The sequence below is a fragment of the Aptenodytes patagonicus genome, chromosome 2 (genome assembly GCF_965638725.1).
Source record: "Aptenodytes patagonicus chromosome 2, bAptPat1.pri.cur, whole genome shotgun sequence".
NCBI classification, from domain to species: Eukaryota; Metazoa; Chordata; class Aves; order Sphenisciformes; family Spheniscidae; genus Aptenodytes; species Aptenodytes patagonicus.
Genome location: NC_134950.1, coordinates 167,741,091 through 167,755,118, shown reverse-complemented (window position 1 = coordinate 167,755,118; position 14,028 = coordinate 167,741,091).

Here is a 14,028-nt window from a genome sequence, read left to right as displayed (position 1 = left end):
TGAAATTCAATATCAGCAGAGGCAAACCTATTTACATCAATGACCAATTTAGTCCAGATAGATAGGGAAGATGATTAAAATATTGTTTTCTCTTGAAGGAGGTACTGAAGGCATCTGAAGAGAAAATCACTTATAAATGTCCTTGGAGGGTTTGCTTCAAATTTCATTTCAAGTTGCTCTTTCCTCAGTAAAAGACCCTGCTGCACTTCCTGAAAACATACATAATGCAGTGATAAATGTATTAGTACAGTGTGATTTTTCATCACAAGTACAACAAAGCTATGTGGGTGGCATTTGTCTCCCCTAATTGTAGGTATCTACCATGAAAATGGCTCCAACTGAGCTGATGTCCTTTGCCTCTTAGTGAATGCATAATGTGTGCATTTTCAGATTGTGATCACAGCCCTCGATTTTAGACATCTACACTCCATTGGTTCCGTTTACACAACTATTTAGGCTGCCTAGGCTGTCTAGCTCCAGAGTCAGCACTTACCTTTCTCTGGAAATCCCAATTCTATGGCCATGAGAGCTGTACAGCTGCCAACCATGTCAGTGAAAGGACTGTTATTACCCTTTTTTTGACACTTCTGGGACGTGAAATAATAAAGATGACTGTCTTCCAACTGGAGCACAAAAGGGAATTTCCCAGACAACTGCTAAATCAGCCTGCATCAGGAAACAGGTTTTTCTTTCACCCTGATTCTCTTGTACCACCAAGTTGACAGCAGCATCTCTCCAAAGGAGGTAACATTATGGACCATGAAGTCTTTACCACTGCCTGCTCTCCTGACACACAGCATGTAGTGCTAGAGAAAGGGTACAGAAAAGTTGCCTCTCATCAGGATCATCTTTTGCCTGAAGGCATCTTCCAAAATAGGCATTTCTTCTCCCCAAGATTATGCTGGAGAGAGAAATTACACGCTCTGCTGCTTAGCAGCAGGCTACTTGCAGCAGCATTAATATACCAAGCAATGTCCCTCTTATAGCAGCAATGGATGTTAACCAAACAAATGTCAATGCACTGTAGGAGCAAGCTGTTTTTGTGAGAAAGGGGGTATGAATCCCTTACCATAAAATGGGAGAGAAATCTTACATCTTTCTCCAAACAAAACTTCTCATATATGTGTTATTTAAACGCAGTTGTCTTGTGAAATAGTTGGTTTCTCTGGCAATCCTAGAAAATGCCACCACATTGAGGGTTAAATTCCTTTTTTTTTTTTTTCCTAAGTGAACATATTTAGCAACAATTGTCCTTTTGAGTTTCCTGTGCCCAGTGCATCGCTGGGAGGTTGACCAATTTTTTTTTCCTTCTTTTTTTTTTTTTTTGCCCTGCACATTGTGTTACATAAAATAACAAGTCTGCCAGGGATACTGGGCATGACACATCAGTGACTGTGCTAATGAAAGCCTTGGTAATTCATTACAAACAAAAGAGGTGAATAAACCATTGTTATTGCTGTAGGAAAATTTTCAGTATGGATCACAGTTCGCTTGGGTTTTTAATGGGCAGGAGAAGCCAGGTCCGATCTTCTACCGCCATAAGCTGCAAAGCTCCACTGGAGCAAAGCTGATTATTTGTTTTGAGGGAGGGTTTTTTATGTAATTTACATGGGTTTTGTTACCCGGATTTCATCATTGCTGTATGCTCTATGCTGTATTTCACCATGGCTCAACTGCTCAGGCTCACAGCTTGTCTTTGGCACAGTCCGAGGTGCCGATTCAACGTCAGACACTTCTTTATAATAGTGAATTTCTTTTAACTGCCAAGTGTTATAGGGCACTGGATGTTGAGCTGATATGAAAATAAAAGGGAGACCTGGAGGTGAAACTTGTGACCTATGTCCCAAGCAGGAAAAAGCCTTGAGGTGAACTTTGTCAGGTTTATCACACAGCCACATTCTGTGAAGCGTCAGCTGGACCTGTCAAATCTATGAGAACACATTGCAGCAGCAAAATAACTCACCATCTTAATACAGGCTGTAGAAATAAAGCAATAAAACAAAGTAACCATAGGCAGAGCGCTTGTATACCTTACAGAGTGCTGTGCCAGAACTTCATAGTAAATGGATCATCTTGGGAGGTTACTTAGTCTTTTCTGCATCTCCAGTTACACTTACAATCCTCCTGACAGCAGTTTATCTAGGCTGTCTTAAAGACCTTCCTCAAGGATGGTGATTCTTGTACCCCTTTAGATGATCGATTCCAGTGCTTACCATTAGAAAGGTTTCCTAACATCCAAACTTCCCAAATCTCCCTTGTTGTAATTAAAGCCCAACAACATACATCTTGGAAAACAATTTATTCCCTTCCTCTCAAAAATGTGTGAGATTTTTAAAGCTTATTAGTCTTATTTTTTCTAGACTAATCAACTCATTTTATTACAAACTTTCCTCTTTTGGTCTTCTTGACTTCTGTAAATATAGTTCTTTACCTGGTGTTTGTATAACACCGTGAATTTTCTCTATAGGATAACCTCCTTTGTACTTCAGACCAGCTTTACAATTCACAAGGTTCATCTTAGATTCTAATCTTGCACCTCCAGAGTACCGCTGCCCCTTCTAACTCAATAACGTTTGCAACTTGAACACCCGTTCACTACTCAAGACATAAAACAATTGAAAATAACACACCAGAACAAGATCCTAGCAGACCCACTATCTCAATAACATCCTCAATTTTGACAATGACCCATTGCTAACTATCTCTCAGGTGTAGTTTTCCAATGGTCATGCACTTACTGTAGTTTCATAATCCTGGCTGGTATTGTCCTCCCCTGCTTACAGGAGCAGAAAACTCAATGTTTGACTAAGGTCAAGAGATAACATATCTATTGCAACTCACCTACACGTAACCCTTAAAACAAAAGAAAATCCTTAGCAATAGTGGCATTCACCTCATCTGACTTCAGAGAGCTACTATTACGTTAGCTGCACTTCTTACAGTCAGTGGAAAGAAACAGGCACTTTTGGCACTTGACTCATTGAATCTGTTTATACATCCACTTTGGATGCATGACACCAGAGACACCATTGACCATGTTGACCAGATCTTTACCTCAAAGTAAACTTTGATACATAAAACTACTATGCTTGTTTGTGACACAAATTATTAGCAAGACCTACTATATTTCTCCAAGAACAAGTGTAGAGCAGGTGGGCATTGGGGAAGCAGTAAGAAGATCTGTCAACATTGTCTACTCTGGTTGTAACAAAAACATAAGTTACAACTGGGAATGGATTATAGTCTTGTGGACATGAACTATTACAGACTGAATCAGTTTCCTGGTGGTTGTATTTCAGCAGGATACACTATATTTAGCGATATGATTAACCAGCACACACACCAGTAAATCTACTGAACCTCAGCAACCTCGTTCTGCAGTTACTTTACAGACTGAAGACCTATGTGGCCCAGGTGTACAGGCACATGTAGGCAAAATATCTGCAAGGCCTTTAGCTAAGATTTGTCTTTTTTCACGCCGAGTCGCATACTGATTGCATTCAGTAGCATTTGTGCTTGTACAGCCATGGCAGAAGAGGGCATGGCCATTTGTCGCATAGCTGGCATCCTGCAAATCCCCTTGTGATCTAAATATGAAAGGACTGAAGACTCTGAATGCTACTTTTCATCAGGAGGCTGGATTTAAAGGAAATGCAATGACCTCCACCCTGAAGAAGATTTACCTTTCCTCTGCCATACGTCAAGATGACGCGAATCACTTTCAGAAAATGTCTGTCTTCCTCCAATAGCTATAGAGGGACTTCAGATGATCAGCTTAAACTCAGCGCTTAACTTCTAGATGGCTTAAGCTAGGTGAAATTAACCTCTCTCTCAGTGAAGATCTCAGACAGAGAAACTTAATCTAAGCTTCAAGTTGTCCATATTCTTAAGCTCAAGTATTTCTTTATACTCAAGTCAGTAGAGATGGGGTTGTCTCTAGCATAGCCAAAACACAGCTCTGCACACACTATTCCTTCTCTGTGTTCACTGACACGGTCTCCTAAAGCATCTTTGGTGATAAAGCTCTCCTAACAAATGTCTTCTCTCTCCTTTTATTGAAGGTACCACCTGTCTTCCCATTTCGGAATAGTCAGGAATAACAACCATGGGCATTTGTGCACCTTTGAAGGCACAGTTTCATCCCTGTGCCTTTCTGGGTACTGTAACTTGCTGTAAACATAGTTCATCCTTTTTCTGAGCACTTTACTTTGTCTTCCTGGGATCACCAACATCTTGTAATGTGAGTCTGTATGTGGCCATTTCACTGCTTGAGCACATCTCCCTTTCTCTTTCACCTTTTGTCTTTTTCTTATTTCTTCCTCATTTTTACCAAACAGATCCTTTCTTTCTTTCCAGGTTTGAAAATCCTGTTCATTAGAAGCCAGCATCACACACGAGAGTTGCCCTTCATTGTGGCTTGCTTTATCTCTAAACAAGAACATGAGGACACCAGCGAAGACATCAGCATTGGAGCCAATTAATTAAAAGTGAAATAAATATTGTGAGTAACCTTCAACTATCTCCCTACATGATAATGATCATTGCAAACATCTTACCATCATTACAACTTGGGATCCCATCTGAATGTAAAAAAATTAAATGAAATAAAAACAGATTGGGAGAGATTAATTATTCCTTGCAGTAGTAATTCTAAATAAGTTCACACTCATGATATGAATATTTTCAGGGACCACCATTTTCCTTCCTTGCAGAAAAACATCAATGTGCAGAACCACAGAGTCTACCTAGAAAGTTTGCAAAAAAACCCAGATGAGCTAAGCTGCTGCAGAAGTAGTCTGGGATGTACAACTGAAAAAAAACTCAACTCTATAATTTATATTAGGTCCCAGTTTTTCTTCAGAGAAGCAAATCTGAGATCTAGGAAGCATTAAAAGTTTTGGCCTTTCCCAAAGTCATCTCTCTGTTTTGTGGTTGCGTGATTCCATTCTCATCTCACCAGAAATGAATGTCCCCTATCATATTCCCTCCTATTTTTCCATCTCTTTCTGATGTTATAAGGAAATAAGACTCAAGTGTTAAGTGCATGCAGATTTGTACTCTGTGAGGACACGCTAGCTCACTCTTTGACACTGAGTGCGTTCACACTGATTCACTGATGCTGCATCAGGACATAAAACAGTGATCCTGGCATAAAATGAGCTTTTCTAGAGCTTGCTGTAGTGGTTTCAGACATGCCTGTATCTAGTGCCATCCCTGCACTGGACAGTCCCCATCCCACAGGTAAATTGGGGTCAGGGTCTGTGTTCAGAGGAGACTCAAACATGCTCACAAAGCAGTGACTTAAAATAAACCTTTTGGCTCGGACAGAAATGGATTACGAATGTGCACATCACGTGGTGGTGTGTCTCAGCTAGCTGGGTAGAAACTTTCCTTTAACGGATGGTAAAAGACAGCCGGAGAGGAACCCACTATGGCTAATGTGGCATACAGAGAGCTGGGCCACACCCTGAATTTGTGCATTCATTCCCTTCCTTCAGTGAAGGCTGGGATAATTATACCCCCCACCACGGTTTGCAGAGCTCTCAGTAATTCCAGACTAAGTATTTATATTCTGCTGTGAAAGTGTGTGTGTTTTTATATCATGCAGTTTTCCAAGCTTTTTCTTCCAGTGGAACTATCAGAATGCCTGTGAGTGGTTCAAACCCTATCTTTCTATGTGCTCATTACTGTTTAGCCAATTACAGCACGTAGCCACATAAGTATCGCATTGATCTGTTAAATTCCCAGAAAGTTAATTAAAAAGAAAAACAAAAACAGTGCCATATGCCACAAGATTGCTTTAAAGGAAAAAAGAGATTCTGAGAAACAAGGCTTGTAAGGCAAGCTTGTAAGGCAAACCTAAGTAAAATCAAGTCATCAGTAGGCATATAAATTTAAAATCTGAATACCTGTTAATACGGAGAGTGGCTTAAATAAGCTGCTTTTGAGTGAATTGCAGGAGTTTGTAGGCTTTAGAGATTCACCCCTGTTCTGCTTTCCCATTTTGTCATGTGGGTTACATGGCAGGAAGACTTGTGTGTCTTCAGGGAGGGTGGAAAAATGGGAGGAAGGATGACACCCAATGGCTAAGACTTTCTGAACAAGGAAGAAACAGGAAAAATCAGACAGCTGTCTGGTTCATTTCAAACAGCAGTCCTCTCCCTCACACAACAAGTCTCACCCCAACAAGATTTCTGCCATAATGTGGGATAGTGTTTCCACTAGCTCCAGGACAAGGAGAAAAGGGAGAAGACTGTGTCGACATTCATCTCCCATCGATGTAAGAGAGGAACAGTTGACTTGCATGAGACTTGGACCAGACCATCATGGAATTGGATGGAGGTTGACTTTCTTCGCATGTAGTGGCTCTGCATCTCCTTTTTGGCTTTTCTGGGCAGGAGGGGAGATGGGAATCTCCTACCAAGTCCCTTCGATTGGCCTGAAAGAAAGGGGAGAAGACCCCCAGTCTGGTGGCATCCAGCAGACCTGCTCAGGGTTTGACTCTCAGCTTCCAAGGGATTTCCGAGGCAAACATTTAGCCCCCTGCCCCCTAATCTGCTCCAATCTGTGGAAGAAGGAGCCATGTGGGATGGAAATATGTGTAATGACCAGGGATTTCAGAATTTGCGCTGAGAAGGATGTGTCTCTGCTCAGCTGGTCGTTTGCAACACAGGCGAGCAATAGAGGCTAAGCAGTGTTCCATAAATTAGGTCTGCCCCAGTAATTAATTCACTTTCTCATAATGACTGGATCAATGGTGGGAGGAGAAGAAGAGTGAGACTGGATGACTTTCTGTGTTCTGAGAGATGACACAAATAATAGAATTTGGCAAGTTTGAGTAAGCATGTAGCTTGGACTAGTGGGTCAACAGCATGAATGTAAATAGTAGCTATGGGGGCTTCTCATATCGACTGTTCTGGAATTCAAAGCCTCCCAAGCTTCTTAAGGAACAGCTGGACTCCTTAAAAGTCAGGGACAGTTGCCACTGACAGAGCAGTGGCATTTCTATTAGCAAAGCAGCTGCAGATCTGGATTAGGGTGAGATCCTGTTTTCTTTAGTTATCTGCCACTGTAGATCCAGACAAGGATCTACCCACAAGCTAGGAAGGGAAAGCTAATAATCAAGCAAATGATCATCGCAAAGTTTGGCTCAACTGTCTATGTTTCATATTAGAATTACGCTATGATTGAATATGGTGGAAGGAAAAATGTCAGTTTATCTAAGAGAGGGAAACTCAAGGAAAATAAAAAAGGAACAGCTGGACTTTGTTCCTTGCACATGCAGGCAGTTTTTGCTGGTAATGTTGCACAAATTGTCTGAGATGCAAACATTAGCTGAAGCTCAGCAGGTCTGGCTCAATAGCTTCTCCCAAAACCAAGAGCGCACTGGCCCTCTGTGAATACCAAGCACACCTTCCAGACTGCAGTCCTTTTAGTGCCATATAGATATAAGACCAACCATGGCTTGGGTCTCCATCATTCTGTAATCATGTAGAGGTCATCAAATTGTTGTAATCATTTTGGCTTTTATGGACAATGAATTGCAATGGCTGAAAAGAGCAGTTCCCCCTTGCCCAGCTGACACACCATGACAGGGACTGAGACTGACACAGACCATGATTCAAGTTATTTCAAATAATATTCATACCAAATGTAGCCCTCGCTCTTTCTTCCTCTCTCTCTGTGCAATGTGAGGAGCCTGAAATGGGACTGAGATGGGCAGTAAATATGCAAATTGAACAATTTCACACCAATTAAATGCACACTCTTCAATAATATTTCAGATGCTAAGTTTTCCAAAGGATTGGCAGTTTGCATTATTTTGTTTACATATGAAGTCTTCTACTCCTAAAAAGCAAGGGATGTTAGGGATGTATTGTGGACACAGAAAGAAGTAAAGTAGATGGTTATCTCTAGAATATCTCCTGCCATCCGGACAGCCTGAACATCTAATAAGAGGAAAGATTTGGATAGAAATCTCTGGTGCCTCATCCTATTCCAAAACATAGTTGAACTCAAATACTTCAAGGTGTTAGCATGCTAGTGTTTATTTTCATTTTCTGTTTTCATCTACCAGAGAGCCACATATGAAGCCTGTTACAAGATTTCCCCAGCCTTCTCAAAGAGATGGGGATGATAGTTCCAGGTAGAGCCACTGGGACAGCTTAAGGTTGTGAACCAGGAGCCATTTTCATCAGATAGCATTGTGCCTTAGCCTTCCTTGCAACAAGCCAAAAAAATTAAGCTTCTTAGGCTTCAGAGTGAAAGATTTGTTTTCCTGCCCTGGATTGTCTTTGCAGTTCTCCTTTGAACTCTCTCCATTGTTTAATGTCTTTTCTGAAATGTGTACTCCAGAGCTGGATACATCATTTAACAAATGTTTTAAATGGTGTAGTTTATAGAGGCAAGGTCACTTCCCGTCTTCTACTGAATGTTCTCCATGTACATCCAAAAAAATGGTCTATTTTTTTTCTAATCGTTCATGTTGAGACAGTTATCTATGCTTCCTTTACCACTTGCCAGATAAATTTCTGCCCTCCCACACACAGAACCTGCAGTCTTGTCTCACAGACATTTTACCCTCAGTTTGTCTTTATTAAAACAAATTTGATTGGACTGTGAATATTTAGTCATTCCTGTCCTATTGATTATTTACTAATCTGCCTTTGTTGTGATACCAGAAAACTGGACACACAAAGACATTATATTCTCATGGGGTGGTTCCTAAGCATTAGATAGCATTGGAACAAGATTAATTTTTTTCTATCTCAGGTGCTTTCCTGAAGCCCTGAGAACTTAAAAGAACTCTGGAAAACTGGATAATGTAAAGTCATTGGTTGACATGATCAGTACTTAAAGGGGGCTTAGAAAAAAGATGGCAGCAAACTTTTTAGCAGGGCCTGTTGCGACAGGACAAGGGGGAATGGCTTTAAACTAAAGGGGGGTAGATTTAGACTAGATATAAGGAAGAAATTTTTGACGCTGAGGGTGGTGAAGCACTGGCCCAGGTTGCCCAGAGAGGTGGTGGCTGCCCCATCCCTGGAAACACTCGAGGTCAGGTTGGACGGGGCTCTGAGCAACCTGATCTAGTTGAAGATGTCCCTGCCCAGGGCAGAGGGGTTGGACTAGATGACCTTTAAGAGTCCCTTCCAACCCAAACTATTCTATGATTTTATGGTTCTATGATAAATCACTTCCAAAAGGGTCTCTTCTGCTGACGACATGATCTTGTTTATTCTTTATGCAGGGTCCTTCATTTTCTTATCAGGGGAACAGATAACTGTACAGCTATTGGCTTATTGAACAACATTCTGCCTAGTCTTTCCATTTCTTTAATATATAATTTTATTATTTTAGTACAAGGATAATCTGTCTTTCCTACCCAGTTCTGGAGGCCTTTTTAGTTCTGTCTGATGTCTACTGAGTTTAAGCTAAACAATTTCTCAGTTCTCTCCTTTGTATCCATGTCTGTAACTTTTCCTGTGGCAGGTTCTTTCAGACTGTTCTCTTCCAATGTTTTATTTATTGCTTTGAGTTTTGAAGGTACACTTTGTTTTTTCCAACTCTCAAGTTCCTAATGTTTGCATGTTCCATAGTCTTCTCTTATCTCTTGACTTTTTTGCACTTGTGCAATCTGCAGCAGTACTGGGAAAATCCAAAAAACTCCACATCATCCCTTCATACTCTTTGTGAGGTGGTCAGCAGCTCATGGACACCTGGACTCTTTGGTTCCTTCAGGATTATCAACATGAAGAGAAACACTTTGACTCACACAGAAGTTTCCAAAATTTTCTTTATGAAGCTTTATGCCGAAAGCTATAATTACAAATCAGACTTGCAGAACAAGCAACTGGTGAAATTACTTCTCTGGCTCACTGCACCGTGTCCACATGATCTGGAGACTGGGTGAGGAATGTCTGGGGTTCAAGGCTCACACTCCTGTCCTTTCATATGCTCAGCAATACTCCAAAACTCTCCAGCAATTCCAGTGTTACATGGGTTTCACTCACGGTAAGGACAGGAGTCAGGGCACTTGAGAGGTGGGGGCTCAGGGTCTCACAATGTAGTTGAGGCCCAACTGAAACTGGTGATCATAGAATCATAGAATCACAGAATTGTTTAGGTTGGAAAATACCTTCAAGACCATCAAGTCCACTAACACTGCCAAGTCCACCACTAAACCATGTCCCTAAGTGCCACGGCTACATGTCTTTTCAATACCTCCAGGGATGGGGACTCCACCACTTCCCTGGGCAGCCTGGTCCAATGTTTAACCACTCTTTCAGTAAAGACATTTTTCCTCACGTCCAAACTAAACCTCCCCTGGCGCAACTTGAGGCCATTTCCTCTCGTCCTATCGCTTGTTACTTGGGAGAAGAGACCAACACCCACCTCGCTACAACCTCCTTTCAGGTGGTTGTAGAGAGCGATGAGGTCTCCCCTCAGCCTCCTTTTCTCCAGGCTAAACAACCCCAGTTCCCTCAGCCGCTCCTCATCAGACTTGTTCTCCAGACCCCTCACCAGCCTCATTGCCCTTCTCTGGACACGCTCCAGCACCTCAACGTCCTTCTTGTAGTGAGGGGCCCAAAACTGAACACAGTGTTCGAGGTGCGGCCTCACCAGTGCCGAGTACAGGGGCACGATCACTTCCCTACTCCTACTGGCCACACTATTTCTGATACAGGCCAGGATGCCATTGGCCTTCTTGGCCGCCTGGGCACACTGCCGGCCCATATTCAGCTGACTTGATCTTCTAAACATTCATTTGCATTGACTTTTCCAGGATAAATGCTCAGAGCGGCTCACTCTAACCATAAAATCTATGAAAGAAGGGGAGAATAACACATAAGGCAGAGTCCTAAATGATAAGGATCTTTTATACTTATAGGAACTTTTGCTTGCACAGTGGTGGGTACTGACTTGCCCAGAGAGCCCATACACTGCCAATTACCTAAAGTCTTGGTATCTTTGGCAGGATCTCATAAATAATTCTTGTCCCAGAATGACATGTTCTTGAACTGTTTCGCCAGTGTATTTTCTGCACATATGTTTCCCATCAGTAGCAGACGGGGAAGTCTTACCCGAGAGCACTTGTATACCCAGTTTACAGAGACGAAAAGGAGAAAACTAAAAGATTTCTAACACTGTCTTTGGTTCTGGTTTGAAAACTTTCTGATCTGCCTCATGCTTCTTTACAGTTGTGTATGTGTTAAAGGACATGAAGCCTGTGCAAGACTTTTGATGTTTTAGGACCACTTCCCACACTTGTGATCTCTGAGAATTAGACAATTCTGTAGGTTAGGAGTGAAGCAAAATATTAAACACAATTATCATTGTAATATTATTTTAAAATTAAACAAAGAACCCCTCTACATCAGTCCCTGTGAGGTGATCCCAGCTTAAGTGGACATGGCGGTAGAAAAGTGTTGGTGGATTAGCAGGTTTATATCAGGAAGACACTGCATGGAAACTTCATATTGCCCAATGAATTTAGACAGCACAGCCAGTGGACTCTGGGAAGTTGTTCAGCAGACCAGTACGTGGTGCAATTCTTCTGCCTAAACATAAGTATCTGGCATCTTTTTATGCATTTCAGTCTCTTGCCTGGCCTCTGGCAGCTATGCCAGAAATATGCGCTGTCTCTCTGTCATACCTGCCAGCCTTGCGTGGATATCTCAGCTACCCAATGGTAAAGAGTTTCCCAGCTTATGAGACTAACTAATGATGTGTAGGAATTTAAAATCAATGCCCAGGTGTACGAAAGTTGTGCGGGCCCCCTTTATTGACAATAGATAAAGATCGATACCGTCAGATGGCAATGCACCCTGTCCCAGTACAGTGTCCAAAAGAGGTGATGCAAACCATTCCCTGGAAGTACCAGCTTCTCCCTAGAGAGGAACCTGCTCCTCCGTTTTCAGATGGCTAAAGGTGAGGTGGATCCCAAGCTTTACATCACAGTCAGTGACCATTTGTCCGATACTGTTTCTCTTACCAGGAGAGGATGAAATGTAACTCAGCCATGAGGAATCACTTCAGCCTCACCTAATTCCCTTTGGAAGCCTCTCTGACACACACACAGGCTTGTGCTAGCACTTTCTACCTTGACAAACATACAGGACTGACACAATCTCATTCCAGGGTTGGAAACATAATTAATGGTGTGTCAGAATGACTCACATCACCACTTACCTCATGTTTCCCCTTCTACATCTTAACTCTGCATAGTCTCATTTTCCAGCTGCCACCCCTGTGCAGGTGGCATACAGACCTGTTCACTCTGAATTCTCACCATGCTCAATATGGTTTCTTCTCTTCACCTCCCTTTGAGGAACAAGAGATAAGCTGCAGACTTTCATAGTTTTCAAAGTTTCCATGTTATTGAGAAAGATTGTCATGTCATTAGCCATCCCACCTTACTCCAGTTAATATATTATTGGAAATGATTTTTTCTGACCATCCACAGAAGGGCAGATCTCATTTGGGCTCTTATCATCTTGTATCTTTTGTCTCAGATCTTAACCTATGCAACCTTACCTTGCTACTACACATCCTGATTTTTCCTCCACTTTTCCTTAACTGGGAGTTATTGATAAGTCATCTTTCTCCTCTGATCCCTCACCTCACTCCTTTTCTATCATATGAAAAAACCTGCTTGTTTTCAATCTGAGCCTTTCACGGAGGGTATTTATCTTCTTTTCATTCAGTATTAACAAGCTGATACAAACCTCTAAGCAGGCAGTGAGCACAAACCTCTTTATCTATTTGTTTCATTTTCAAGTGATCTCATCTTAGACGTTTTTCCAGGTTATGTTTTACACACCAAAAAATTATTTGTTTGTATGTTCAAAACATTTTTGTTGTCCTTTACTCACGTCTTCACAGAATCTCAGAATGGTTGAGGTTGGAAGGGACCTCTGGAGATCATCTGGTCCAACCCCCCCTGCTCAAGCAGGGACACCTAGATCTGATTGCTTAGGGCCGTGTCCAGATGGCTTTTGAATATCTCCAAAGACAGAGACTCCACAACCTGTCTCCTTGAAACCAGCTTTCACCACGAAGCCTGCAAAGCACATGAGAACTGACAGCTCGTGCTGACTTGTGAGGCTGCCATCCCATGTAGCTCTGTAAGAGAGAAGCCATCTTGTCATTTTCACAGCTATAACCTGCTCCATGAGGGATGACGGTTCAAATCTCTGACAGATGGTTCAAATCTCTGCGATAGTGACATCAACAACATGCATCTCAGTATTTTATTTGGTTACATATTTCAAAGGGTCAGGAAATGCCAGAAGCCCAGGTAATATGATCTCCCACAATCTCATTTCATGTGATATACCCCTCAGATACCACACAATCTAGGATTTTGGGGAAAGACCTAACAGTGCAGTATTGTGATGGAAATACGTCTCCATGGGTTCTCTTTTTTGCCTCTAGGAATACATTGTTCTGCTATCGGTAGCCCTATAATCTCTCTTCCAAGAGAGCTAAGAAATCATGAGATGTTTACATCTCAAACTGAACGCCCCAAAAAGTCTGCCAAAAGAAACAATATTTCATCATATGTTGAAAAACATATTACCCATGTCAAAATCTATGCACTTGTTAGGAACACTATGATTTTTATCTCTATTTTTTTTATTAATGGCGGTTTCTGGTGGCATTCAGCTCAAAAAATCAGAAATCTCCATGTTCGTGTCTACATGTAAACTAGGTGCCTATGATCCCCTTATATTTAGTTGAGATCTGGGATTTAATTCAGTTACCTTAATATAGGCATCAAGGTGGAATATTTTTGTGTCAAGGAGATTGGAGATTCCTTCTCCCATCTGATAACCAGTTGCTAGTCCATAAATATGTAGATCCTCTGTAATGGCCACCATTTCTGTGTAGATTCATCCCAAATGACACTAGACCCTATCTTTAGGTAACTGAATCAATTAGTAAAACCAATGGAGCCTCGGGACTTTTGAAGCTTATGTTGTAGAAAATGCATACGTTTGACCAGTTGAATTATTCTCTAGACTCCAC